At 35.4% G+C, this 14639-nt stretch overlaps 1 protein-coding gene and 1 long non-coding RNA gene across 2 annotated transcripts in view; one reads left to right on the forward strand and one right to left on the reverse strand.

Moving 5' to 3' along the window:
* MEOX2 (mesenchyme homeobox 2) overlaps window positions 1-14639 on the reverse strand; it is a 52984-nt gene that overhangs the window by 16248 nt on the left and 22097 nt on the right. The gene's annotated exons all lie outside the window — the stretch shown is intronic.
* On the forward strand, window positions 1539-10742 carry LOC148225126 (uncharacterized). The gene is made up of 3 exons (XR_015802751.1): window positions 1539-1652; window positions 3870-3957; window positions 9239-10742. It is a non-coding gene; the product is annotated as an uncharacterized LOC148225126 (long non-coding RNA).

Raw genomic sequence — 14639 nt, forward strand, 5'->3', positions numbered from 1 at the left:
CCACATAGAACCTGTGCAAATATAAGCATTCTTGGATAGCTGGTTATATAGACATTTCTTCCATTGCTAGATACTACCTTTAATTCAATGTTGGATTCTAAATGCCTGACAGCCATAGTTTTGCCAGCAGTAAGATTCCACCAGCAGTCTGACAGTAGAAAAGTTGCAAGGTTTTATTTGTTTTGAGAATATCATTGGTTTGATTTATAATAGTTGAAATACACTAAAATCCATGTAGTATATTCAAACACTGCTGAAAGCAGAAGTTGAAGGGTACACAGAAACCTGGGACAGGTACAGAAAGCTGACTTCCTCTCAATACTGAGGTTAATACAACAGAGCAACTGGAGTCCCAAGAAATGTGGCCATCAAGACAATGGTATTTTGCTTAATGCATTTGAGATATTGAAAATATATCTAAAAAGAGACTTAAGTGGATACTAGCTAGGTGATCATGAGTCTCTTGCTGTGATCTGACCTGCTCACTGCAGTGTTTCTGTGGTTCATGTGCAGGTTGCCTTTTATGTCCTCTTGATGTCATACTGCTTCGAACTTTAGTTTTAATTGTTTTAATTTCCAAGGAGAAAGAATCTAGGTTTACTAATCAGTTGTTTTTTTAACAGTCTCTATAAAGCCAAGATTGGGAACTCCCATCTCTTTCTGACCTTCAGGACTCTGTTCATATCACCTGACTAGCTCCTCTTTGGTGGAAAATGGGTGGGAGACTTGGAAGAGATTCTTGGCAGAACTCACGTCAGCCTACATCTGTTTTGCAGCTGTTGCAACTAAGGCAAGAAAAAGGTCCCAAGAACCTTAGTTTTCTTCTACTGGCTACATCTTATGCCAAGTGGTAGGTGTAGAGGCAGAGAACAAAGCCTAGGGGGAACTCAGTTCGACTACTTGCCTCTCAAAAGTCACACATAAAATACATACAGATGGTACAAACCACTTGATGAAAAATACAGTAATCTATATTGTCTGTCTTCCACCTCCTGCCAGAGAAATTCTGGCACACTTTCAGAAGATGTAGCCTACATGCAGGTATTTGTACCTTATCAGTCTCTCTTTTGGAAACCTTTGTTCTTTGGATGTCAAGTAATGTAGGCAGTTAAACACTGCTTTGAGGGATGCAGGTCATGCCTTTTCTTAGAACTGTTTTTATCACTTTTCAAAAACTCCAGGCAGCATCTTTAATATCTCCTGTTAGACAAAAATGATTGTTGGTAACTGATGTAAGAAGGTACCATTTGGAAAGACATTCAGAATTATAAAGGACTGTTCTACAAATCTTTGAAGACGTAGATTTTTGCCAAGTTTAATAACAGCTCAAGATTTATTTTTAAAAAATCATTCCTAATCACACTATTCCCCACCCTCCAAAGTTACTTCTGCTTTACTTTAAGGAAAGGTTTGTTCTTAATCCCAACATTTGTATTATCCCACCAGAGTTTCTCTTTCCTTTTCTCTAGATTTAGAGCTGAAGCATGCCAAGCAAACACAGGATCAAACTCCTATGTATACAATATGAACAGTGATGATTTTGATTTTTTTACTTCTAACACATGCCTAGGGGAAAAAAAAGAAGACTGATCACAGAACATGGAAAGAGACTCGTGGGGATATCTATGGTACAAAGATCTGCTAGTAACCAGGTAAGGTCAGAATCAAAGGTAACGTAAGAAGCACCTATTTTTTTTCTTGGATTAGTTCAACAGCTGACACAATTTCATTTTCTCAGACAGAAATTAACATTCAGTTAATACCATTAATGTAAATCCCCAGAAAAAAATAAATCAGATTGCTAGTGTTCTATTGGTAGTTACAGAAGGTTTTCAGATCCTGACATCCACACAGAATGAGTAGTGGCAATAACCACTAATGATTTGTGACAAAACGGCCATAGGAATTTCACATTTATTATTCAATATTCAGGTTTTCAACTTTCACTAACAGTTTCCAACACTTACCCTTGAAAAGCCCCTAGCATTAGCAAACTATTTCTAAACTTATTTCACTATCAATTTATAGTGAAGTTGGATAAATTTTCTTAATTGTTTATCTTCCTATAAATGATGATCAAGTGTTTGCAGAAAACTACTATCCAGGTATCTTCTTTAAAATGAAGCAATCTATGCAAAATAATAAAAGCAAAAATCTTGCTACTTCTGAGTAGTTTAATGTGTGAAAGAATATTTCTTTCAAACATAAGTCTTTGACATTTGTTTAAATAACTAATATGTAACAAAAGCTTCTAGAAATCAATAGAACACAATAATGATATGTGATTCTATTCAAAATGCTTGCTTATTTTTCATTTTTCTTTTGAGATATGAGCAACATGAAGTAAGAGAAAAGTAGCAAGGAGATGGCACAAAGATCTCCATATGGTTCCTATTTTTTTGTCAGAAACTACATGTGAGAGCAAGATTTACCCAGAAATAGTAACTTTCAGATATTTTTTACATTTAATATGGAATATTATGAAGTTTTATATGAGTTTTCTAAATTTTCAATTCAAAGTTGCTCAGAATTAGTATGAAAACTTACTGTGTATCTAAAACACTGCTCTTTGTTTTGCAGGATCATAAGTTAAATCGTTACTCTCTACTTTTGTGTATAATCTTTGTACAAAAGAAAAATACATAAGTCTACATATCTATGTTTACTTTGATGCACCTACTCTTATTTGCACCAAATGTTGCAGACTTTATTAATCTATTTTTGTTTCATAATTTTCCTTCTCTTCACAGTCATTTAAATAATGTTCTTAGAAGACTTTTCCTAGTGAAAAAGTATACTTCCAAATCACTGAGCACCTTCAGTCTGAGTGCCTCTTTTGAGAATGTCATTAAAATTATTTCTGGAGCTGCAATTCACTAAATATTGGAACAAACAACATCATCATCTCCATAATTCATAGCTCTGCATGTGCAAGCAGGCAAAACTGCACAGTAGCACAAGTAGAATGTCAAAACTACATGAATCCTTCTTTTCAGTCTAATGAACTTTGTTTGCTTATTGAGTTAATGCTTTCTAATAGTCTGTGACAATTAACAATTTAAACAGCCTCCTATCCACACCCAAAAAAACCACTGACCTGGCACAGCAAAACCTGTGGGTATTCTGAAACACACTATATACTGTCCTAAATCATTACCTACTAGCTGTTGCTGCCAACATTTTGTTATTATTGCCTTCTGAAAGTAAAAGTCTAGGAATTCTACTGCAGTATTGGAAATATTGATTCATAACACTGTAGCAGCTAATGCTGCAGGTTCTTGAAGAGACTCTGCTTAAAAAGATATTCTTCTACCTTCTAGCTATATAGCATGTACAGGTCACTGCTTCTTCAAACCATGCAGATATGGAAGACAACATGTATATTCTCTCACAGAAGTGATTACTCTAGTGGGTAGATCTTCATGTGGAAGACACTACTCTCTGTCCAAAGTGTGCATATAATCACAGTTTATTATAGGAAAGGAGACACAGAATTTCTCTGAAAATAACTTTACAGGCTGCATTTTAATATGACATTCTATCTACTGGGATTGACAATTCCCATTTGCAGATACATTCTGCAGATCCATGTCTTACATGCAGCATCAAATAACACATGTGCTGTTTTTTTACCTTTTTACCAAACAAGTTTTATAACTTGCTTTCATGTAGAGAAGCTTCATTAAATGGTGTTGAGACCTGCCAGGACCATCTCCCCAATGATTAGGAGTGAATCTTCCAGAGTAAAAGGTAACACCTAAAATTAAACCAAAAGATTTTCCATACAGAAGCCTCTTAGAACAAAGATCGACAAGTTAAGAAAACATTAGTTGAGATAGAAGTTTATATAATTTCTCTTTTTTTTTCAGTGTCACCTCGTAGACATGTCCCACAGAGACTCTTTCCAACAAGAGGAAGAGAATAAAAGGAAGAGCAACCAAATCCACTCCAAACACTGTGCGTACCTCAGTCATCATAGTTCTCATCATTCCAATGAAAGTTCTTCTCTGGAGAGGAGCTGTATCAGAGCTCCAAAGAGGCACTAAAATATTCCTTTTGTTGCTACATTATTGTATTAAAATACTTAGGAAAATAGAATTTCTCTGCCAATATGGTATTTGAAAGATCTAAAGCACTACAAACTGCAGGGAAGTGGTTGCTTGAGAAGAGAAAAGAGTGTAAGACACACAGGACTTACTTAGATAATCCCCTCTCAACAAGTCTTATCTCCCTAAAATGCTAGGTTGTAGTTTTCCACTTTAGCTTTGCAAATCAGAGACCTTTGTCCTGCCAAAAATACTAAGCGGTGTCTTGGGACTCGGGTTTAACAAAAAGCCATATATAACTTACATCTGAAAAACAAAAAAAGGGAAGCTTAAAATACTTAAGTGACAAGAAATGCACTATGGATCATTTACTCCTTTGGCCAGTAAGCTTTTTGAGAAACTGCTTTGTCTCACTTATGTGTAGATTTGCCTCTTTCGGCAAAATATAGTTGTGGTTGCTCTGCTCCACTCTGTATGACATAAAATCCTATACATCTAGCTTAAGATATTGCCAACAAAAATTGAGATGTGGGTAAAGAATGGAAAAAAAGTTGCAGTGACTTGCTCCTAAGAAAGTCACCAGTAATATGCCAAAACACACCAGCATGCTTCCTGCATATGCTACCTAGAATTTAAACATCATGAAAATAGATATATTTTTTTTCTCTGTAAAGGTAGATGGCCACTGTTAATATACTAGATTCCAAATCACAGCAGGATGGGAATATACATCAAACAATGCATTTTACAAACCTTTTTTTATATATTAACTTCTTTTATATATTTAACTTCTAATGGCCATTAGTTTTATGTGCTTTCACATTGGCATTAAAAGTCCCTTATATTTAAACAGCAGTACATTCCAAGGCAAAACAAGCCATATTTGCTTCCCAAATGGAAGTCAGCACTTGATAATGATTCTGCTGCTTGGAAAGTGCAGACCTTGTGGACATTATTCCTTGAATTAGTGAGTAAAACATTTTTAATGTGGTTACTTAGTTACTCCGTGGAAAGATGTCAATTATTTAATTTTCTGCTACCACTATAATAAATCTGAATCGTGAAATTCCAAATATACTTCTAATAAACAATTGTGTTTTACCTATAGGCAAATAGGCTTCACTTTTTTTTTTACACTTTATTCACATTATCCATAATTTGCAGAAATCAAGGTGTAATTTGATTACAGACTTCACCAGATGTATATCCTAGAGCTCTTTCTTCTATAGTTGGTGTGCTAGAGATAGGCAGTGCCATTGCCTCCACTTCTCCTTCACACACAAGACCTTACATTAGAAAAAATTAAAAGCCAGAATCTATAGTAATTCTGGCAGGTGTTGCAACAGACCACATTATTGTGCCATAATGTATACCTTCACTAGAGCAAATGGCCTAGAAAAGAGTTTCTTTTGTTGGGCCAGTTTCTGAGGACAGGCCAAGGTGTTCCCCACATTATGGTAAGCAAACTGCAGAAGCTCAAGAATTTCAGTGGAATCTCTTCTCAACCACAAGGGTATCAGAGCTGATTTTGCTCCCATTGTAGGTACCAGTTTACTTTGTGTAGGATCATGAAAAATCTTGAGTTGAATAAAGAAGGCTCTTTCAGATATATTTTTTCTAAATACACAGGCAGAACTTGCAGTCAAAAAAATGCTGACTTCTAAGTTTGCTTTTTAAAAGAAGTTTATTGCAATTGCATAACCTCCTGTCTGAACAAAAAACTAAATACTTTGCACATAAGCCAAAGAATCAAGGATTTTGGTTTTTCATACTTAGCAATAAAAGTTGAGACACTTTACAGCAGTTTAATACAGTTTCTTGAGGGCTCCATATTGCCTAACTCACTCATCTTTTTAAAGCGTCAGGATACAGTTACACAAAGGAAAATATAAATGGGTACCAATAATTCCACTTTAACTCTTTCTAAAAATTATTTTGCTGCTACAGGAAACAGGAAGCCATTTCACAGTGGTATTTTTAATGTAATTCTTCCACGTGTGTTACACTAGCTAATTTTTTTCCCCATTCATCACGAAACAGATTTATTTGGGACCTCTTAGTGATATAGTGAAAATTTTATATATGTTGAACATATGACAGAAAAAAGCAGTGTCTGGAGAAAATCTAACATCCAATACTTCTGTTTAATCCTATGTTAGTGCGCCCTTTCTCTATTTTTTTTTTTTTACTCGGTCTGCTTGAAATGTTTTTACTCTTTCTAAAACCTGTCCTTTTTAAACACCCATAACTGGCCTCTAAAGTGTATGTAGCACCTTGCAGAGCTGTGGGATCACAAATCACCTTCCATTTCACAGTCTTGATGAGTGTCACAGCCCCCACAGGCAATTCCATGTGGTCATTCTCTGCCTTAGTGGCTGTCCCTAGTGGACATGGCTCAGCTAGTGTGGCATTACAGCTTTCAGCATGAGGCACAAATATAATCTCTGTCTGGGTCTTTAAGAAATATAGATTTCTGTGCAAATGTATTTGCCTGCACATGTTTTAGTGACATGTTTTGTAAATCTTATTATCCCTCAGAAAGCATTAAAATGAAGCAAACACGCCCAGCTGTGCTTATAACTTACCTGAGCAGATATCCAGACTTTTTTCAAAACAGAAAAACACACACACAACACATACTCTCTGGCACCCAAAAGGGCTGCTTTTCTGGGTGTCTTCTATTATTTCATTCACAGTTTACTTTACAACACTGTGCTGAAGTATAACACTAACTATAAAACTGGAAAAACAGTGGAAAGTACTTTGCCACATACAATTAAATGGAATTACCTGTCTTTCAGGGAAAGCCAAAATAAAAAGGATTGTTAAGTAAAATTTTTCAGATGGTTTCGCTATTTATACCACTGGCTTTCAGGCCAACCAAGAAAGTTTCATTTTTCACTTAAAACTATTACTGTCTGTTAATATGAGATAGAGACCCTCCTAATGACTGCTGTGGAAGTTCTGAATATCAGCTGGTTTTGACTTACCCTAATAATTCCACTATTTAGCACCATGTTACATTTTCCTTTCTTTTTGTTTTCTTGAATAATTATCATAAATGGCAGAATCCATTAAAAGCATCCATTTGTTGTGTTTGACACTAACACATTTTCTTTTTCAATCTATAGTACAATTGTTAAGGATGGAAAAATGCTCACATAATTAAACTGAAAACCCAAAATACTTCTCTAAATAGTATATTTGGTGAAGGAAAAAATCTGTTAAAGAAATAAAGTCTAGCTAATAATGCAGGTTCAAGGTTTTTTCTAGATATATTTTAGTATATATTTTACAGTCCGGGAAGGCTTTTTGATGACTAATTTTTCTTGATTGCTAACAATTAACTTACATCATTAAAGCCTGTGATTTATAAATGAAAGCTTTGGCAGAGTACAATTAAAAACCCTTCAACTTTCATGTGAGCCAAAAGATGTAGTGTAATTTTTTTTAGGCTTTCCTATATTTTAAGATTAGTGTGCAAGAAAATACTATATATTCAAAAAGGGAAGTTACTTCAAGTATGGATTCAAGTACAGCTTTTGAGATGGCAAACTTTGATGCCATACTTGTACTGTTCTCTGCTTTATAATATAGTGATACTATAGCTACAATAACTGAGAATTATAGACCTTCTTTTAAAAATGGACTACTGCTTCCAAAGGAGTTGATATTCCCTACAAAGTCCTAATATTTTATTCAGAAAATATAGTAACAAGGGACTGGTTGTGCAAACATGTCAGTGTGTACATAAAGTTCTGGTCTCAAGTGAGCCCATTGAGAAGAAATATGCTAAAAAAGAAAAAAAAGAAAAAGAAAAAGAAACCCCCACAACCCAAAAGCACCCAATAATTAAACCCCATATCCACAGTATTTTAGTAGAATGAAAAGGTATTTTTTTCTCCAGCTTTATTTCTAACTCCTTATCAGTAATTCAAAGTCTTTCTGTGATCACTAAACTCAAAAAAGTAAAAACTTTTAAAACTTTTGTTTTCTCCATTCAGGGAGACCATTTGGCAAACAAATGTTAAATAATAGGGCCTGACTCTTCCATCACTCACTTCTCACAGCTTGCTGCCTACAAGCTGGAAAATAAAGACCTTCCTGGTAAAGTACTGTGCTAATGAAATATTCTGACAGTGCATGTCAAAGCCATGCAAATCCTATATATTTTTTACAATCCTAGATAGTATTTGTTTTACTCATTTTAAAAAAGCTAATTTTAAATACCTACCTCTATTGGGTTAAGAAAATTAAAAAACATTCATGAGTATTGGAGATAAAAATTTGATAGGTATAAGTTATTTTCTTCATCCTAGAAGTTGTAACACCAAAACCAAATTAAGAGGTTATTTAATTGTACAATTAAAACATTTCAAATCAGTACCTACATTCTCTCATGTGATAAAGTTGGCACCTCCAGTAACAATTGGCAGCTGGAGGTAATACATTGTCCTGCCTGTTGACTTTGATAAGTGTTGAACTACATCTTTCTAGGAAATTAAAATTGGTGTTACATTTGTTTGCTCTTCTTCCCATCCATATAATATAGAGTTGGATCTCTGCAGTAGGAGTAGACACAATATTTGAGATAACCAGATCCCAGACACAGGGGAAGAAAGGTCAATAAAATTATTAGTATGCCTACTTAAAGGATGTGGGAGTACACTCTAAAAAGCAGAGGCTCAAAACAACAATGAACTCCCAGTATATATACTGGTAATGAGCAATTTCAGAGCTGGACTTCATGCAACAGTAATGCATGCTGCATTTGCCCATGCTAAAAGGATGAGGAAGGGAGGTAGATAAATCTGCCTCTAAACCTCAAAAAATACCTCCTGAACTCTGGTCAGGCAGCTTTGAAAAAGAGTATGTAGCAGCTTTCAAATTCAAGAGGACTAAAGGTCTGAAGCCTTTACAAAAAAAAAAAAAAAAAAAAAGGAGTTATAGCAGTTAGGCACAAGCCCCAAGCCCTAGGGCATTATTCCTTTCAATAAAAGACTTTATTTCATCTACTTTTAAACTACTCAGTCAATGAAATTGCACCCAACTGAATAAAATTATTAGATATTACACCATTTTTATCAAGGGTATCTTATTTTAAAATTGCATGTCATTGAAAGAACATTTCCAATCTCTTTTTACGCATTGATAACCACCCTGAATATGGGCCTCTTGCTTTTTCTTTTCAGGATCTGAAGGCAAAGGGGACACCTACGAACAAGGGACTGTTTGCTTCTCATACCCACCCCTGCAATATACTGGCTGATAGTTTTTATTGATGCAAAACAAAACCTGAACTATCTGATCTCAACTGTCTGTTGCATGACAAAGTGTCAAGAGGCAGCTATAAAGTGTTGAACAACTTCATTCCTTCTCTTACCCACTGTTCTGCTTAGAGCTCTTTAGCAGCACAGCATGTTTAGGATTCATCTGCTTGCTGCCCAGCTATTTAAAGTGTTCAACTAGCATGACTTGCATCTCCCTTCCTTTCTGCATTCCCTAGTGACTCCAGTCAGTAGAACAAATGTCACTAGGGCTTGGAGTTATTGTAGAGGCAGGACTGAGCATGCTCTGGTACAGCACAGCCCTACAGAAATGGCTCTTGTTGAATAACTGCACTGGGTTGTTTCACATTATTGTGATGTTTTCCAGGGGATTTATAGGCCTCCAGGGCACTGAAAACATGGAGCAATATCTGCTTTCACAGATACAAACATTGGTTGGAGTAAATAGTTAATTTTTTCGAGTGTTAGAACACTTGGCAGATGTTCCTACTCATAAACAACAACTGTCCATCTTTCAAAACAGAAAGAAAGACTGGATATTGACTTTCTCCATCATCCAAAAATCCAGCCTTCTCCTTAAGCAAAATTGGATCCAATTCAGTTCACAAATCCAAGTCAAAAATCAAAAGGAAAGGAAACTAAAATGTTGGTCTGATATGGTTATAACTATGCTGAACTCATATGAAAAATCAAAGACCATAACATGCTGATACATCTGATGTTTTTATGCAAGACTGCCTTGTTTCCATTAAACTGCAAAAAGACAGCTACTGTTTAACTGAGGAAAACTGATGGAAAATCCTCATTACTATATAAACAATGGTATAAGCATAAAAAGTGTTTAGTTTATGCATCTGTGCATTTAGCTGAACATTAAGTTTTTCTAAACACAATTTGGTGCCTTCCTACTCTCATATATTTTCACTTTCTTTTTGAAAGCAGGAAATCTGTGTCTTCTCATGCCTTGAAATATAAACAAACAAAAAAGAATTCTATTATTTTTGTATTATGTATCATTTTGTATCAGAAAAAAGCATGTACATTACTTCTAGAATTGTAGTTTTACTTTAAAGTCTGACTTTTTCTTTTTTTGTTGTTCCTTTTTTGGTGGGTTTTTTCTTTTGTTTTTGTTCTTGGTTTCAGTTTTTGTATTTTTTGTTTGGGGGGGGGGTTGTTTGCTTGTTTGTTTTTGTTTTTTTCTTTTATTTCCAAGGGACACCTGGGTCTACTGTCACCCTAAAAGGCCTCATTGGCTACATCATTTAGTTACTGTGCTTCAGGGTTTGGACTATTTTCTTATTTGGTGTTATTCAAAAATGTCAGATGAACCCATTTTTCAATTATGGCTTCCATTCCTGGTTCACCTCTTTAAAAGTGATCTAGTCCTTATTAAAAATCTCAGTATCAATTCCTTACTTTCTTCACTCATTTTCATGATGTCAGCCCAGTAAGCCCTTGACATAATAAATGTTGTCTTGAGTAACTACGGTGCAAGCTAATCTTCAGTTTTTTAGACAAAATGAGAAGACATCTATGTAGACAAGGCTGAAAACACCAAAAAACTACCAGTCATTCCTTCTTGGATTGTATCAATAATGACCGGATAAGAAATTCGAATTAAATCTCCTTCAACAGAACATTAACTCACCCATAGCTTAACATGCAGGACAAATAGGATTATCTGTGGGGATGGTGTCATGTTTTCAAATGGAACGTGCCCCCTCACAAACTACTGAATAGATCCACACTGTCTTTTGAGTGTCTTAATATGTGAAAAGTGCCTTTTAATCTGTTAAGAACTGATCCTGATTAGGTTTGATCTAACTTATTTTAATTTGCACTGACAGGTAATAGGAGCTCATTTCAGACAGTTTGTTACTACTTGAAAATATTCATTATTAATTCTCAGAGAAGGGGCATTATCAGGACAGTCATACATGACCCTACTAAGACTTAAAGGGAAGTAAATTAATAAATATATTTTTATGCTATGACTTGGAAAAGACAGCAATTCAATCAAAGACTGAAGCTAGAAATGCTAGTTCCCTAGGTAGGAGGACATTTTTTTTGTTTCAAAAACTGTAGAAAGAGCCCAGAAGATCTTTTTTTGAATAAAGACATATGCCTATAAAGAATGAGACAAAGAAACTTCCAAACACATTATTATTTTTCATTGGTGCAGCAGTGGTGCTTACAGGGTTTCCTCATTGTACTGGACACTACGTGCTACCAATGGAAAGTCCATGCTCCCAAGAGCTGACAAAACATTTATCATGCTGCACCCCACTTCTTCATGGTGGTAACAAACAAGTGAAAATGTTCATCATTGCATCCTAGCTGTTATCCTCCTGGGCACTATACCAGAGCAGGTTTCAAGGAAAGACAGGGAAAATCTCACAACCTCCTTCAACTTGGTCTCACAATTCATCTACAACAGTTCCCATCTTGGAAAAGACTTTGATCCTTGTTCAATCCTTGTTCACTGATCAATTTTTTATAATTACAGACTGTTTTACATATAAATAGTATTGCACAAAATTCACATTTTAAATAACAATTCGGGGGGAAAAGAAGGGCAAAGAAGATTCAGATTGTGCATGATGTAGTCAAAGATGTACTGACAGGGAGTAAGATGATGTTCATGTCCCATGCCACCGAGGCATAACTAGAGAAGGACCAGCAGCATAGTCTGTTTCTCCAAGTCAAAATGGTTTTCATAAGTGGACTGATTCTGAAATTTCTTACAGAATGCTTATGACCAAAAAAAGCATGTATATTTTCTCAAAAGTTGAGGGAAATTAAGGAATCATAGAAAAAGGTCAAAATATGCAATTTCCTCAGTTGGGTTCAGCAAAAGCCTAAGGAGAGGAAACAGCTAAGGTGTAAACCAAGAATAAAAAAGGGCAAAAGCAGCATGAATATAATATATAGTCCTTAGTAAACTTTTGTAGGCATCTCTGAGAGGGTGTGCAAACCTTTTGTGAGAGCTATGTCAATAGTTATATTCAGATCTGCTGAGCTACATAGAAATTTAACAGTTGAAAGCACCAGTTTTTGTAGGTATAATCAGAGTATCTTCTACATGACAAATTGTTAATATGCAATGTGGGTATGATCCATTCCTTTCATGAACCCTAAGAATTCAAACAGATGAAGAGGTTATTTTAGATTGAAATCAGACTTAAAATACTAGAAATACATTTAGAAAGCAGAATTAACAATTATCCAAAAATGGTTCCAGGGTGGCAGCAATTTCTGAAATTATACAGGTGTCATTGCAAATGCAAGATAACCACTTGTCAATAAGATAACTAAGAAAATCAGACATTTATTTTTAGGCAATTCATATGTCAAGTTGCCAAGGAATAAGATCACTGATCAGTTTTTAGATTTTCATCTTCCTAAGTATATGGCAAAGACATATTTTGAAATTCCCTTTGCACACTAGAGATGTTTAAGAGAATCACAACAATTTTTAAACTTGGCAAAAAAACACATGCAGTGTACGAAATTCATTAGCTCAAATCCAGTTCTGAAAACCTGTTTACAAGTCACAATCCCACAGAGCACACATACAGGATATGAACAATAAATTGTTCCACAACTCCCAGTGTGTGAGAAAAGAAAGTAGTAGAATGTGCTCAGAAAAGTATATTGCATTTTGTACTCATTTTTCTAAGGAAAATTACTTTTGATGAAACAAAATGCTGTTCCATTTTAGTCATTTCTCTACATCTTCTGCTGCTACTGATCATAAAATGTACCTATCCCATTTTTACAGGTTATTACAAACTTTTCTGTCAGATATAGAACGTTGTGAATCATTATGAGTACAATGTCCTGGGCTATCTGTACCATTCCTTTCTCAAAGCATTCAATAGTTCTAAAAAAGTAGTTAAGAAGCAGTAAGGCAATAATATTGAAGTGCCAAAAATTGTGTTCACCTCCTCATTTGCTCTAAACCGATATTAAGAAAAATGTAGGAAATGGCAACATTGTATCCGGTGCAAGTCATCACTTGGACAAAGCATAGCTGACTCTAGACAGGACCAAAGTGCTCGTCTGAAATGCATCCTTCTCTCCGAATGCTTCTGCCTCGCTCCCCCTCCTCCTGATGTTAAGATGTGCAGGCAGATGCCCTTGTCACTGTCTAGCCCCTGTGTGTTTGCTTGGATTGATGCTCACCGTGCTTAACTCTCCCTCCAGATGATGAAGATTATGCCCTGTCCTACCCGAAACAAAGCAGGCGCCAATGAGCAGGATCAGCTAACTGATGTAATGCATATGCAGGTATTAAGTCACGCATCCTCAAAAAAATTTGAGTTGCTACATAAACACTCAAGTAGTCTGCTTAGCGTGAAGATTCACATGACCACTTTCCCTTCCTGCTCTGCACACCAGCTCCCCTTTGAAGTAAGGAGTCTGCCTCAAGGTCTCTCTCCAGCTGTTTAAAGGCCCCAGCAGAAATAGAATAAGCAACCTGGCAGCTTTTTCTCTCCAAGATAAGACCTTTCCAAGACAACTGTGCTCTATTGAAACAATTCTAAAACTTAGAAGTGTGAGAGGCTCATAAATGCAGAGCCAGGTCTTTTTCCTCACCAACACTGAATCTCCATTCCCATAAAAGTAAGGCTTCAGAATTCATAGTTTATAGCAGCAGACCAAGAGCTCTCTTAACCCTGACTTAATAAGTTCTGCACATATTCAAAACACAAACAAAAGTCTATGTATTACATACAGGAAGAAGATAATTATTTTCTGCCGTATGAGTATAGATAATTCATGAACATGATCTTTCAGTTCTCATAAAACATCTTAAAAACTGTTTATTATTTCAGTTTGTCTCATTCTAAAAGTACTCAACCACAATAAATATAAACAGTGAACCAGCCTTCAAAAACCAATTGTAGTTTTTGTTCTGAACACCTGAACATTTTTGATGTTTACATGGAGTTCGTCCAATCATTCCAAACTTATGTTCTGTGACTGGAGTAATTCTTAGAAAAGAATCACAGAATCACAGAATCACAGAATAATCTGAGGTGGAAGGGACTCACAAGGATCATAGAATGCAACTTTTAATGAATATGTCTTTCTGAGTGCATTTATGCTGTCTGCACAGTAGATTTTTTCAGGTCAAATTTTTTTGGAAGACAAAGTAAACAGGAAATTCACAAACATTTAACTGTTACAAAACGAGCTATCAAAATAAGAACAGAAGTTTCAAAGTTTTGAGCTCTGTATTGCTTAAAATGGCTTGGAGATCCAATTTTAGCACTACTTCATCCAACTATTTTTGATCTGG

The sequence above is a fragment of the Sturnus vulgaris genome, chromosome 1 (assembly GCF_052056855.1).
Source record: "Sturnus vulgaris isolate bStuVul1 chromosome 1, bStuVul1.hap1, whole genome shotgun sequence".
Classification (NCBI taxonomy): Eukaryota; Metazoa; Chordata; class Aves; order Passeriformes; family Sturnidae; genus Sturnus; species Sturnus vulgaris.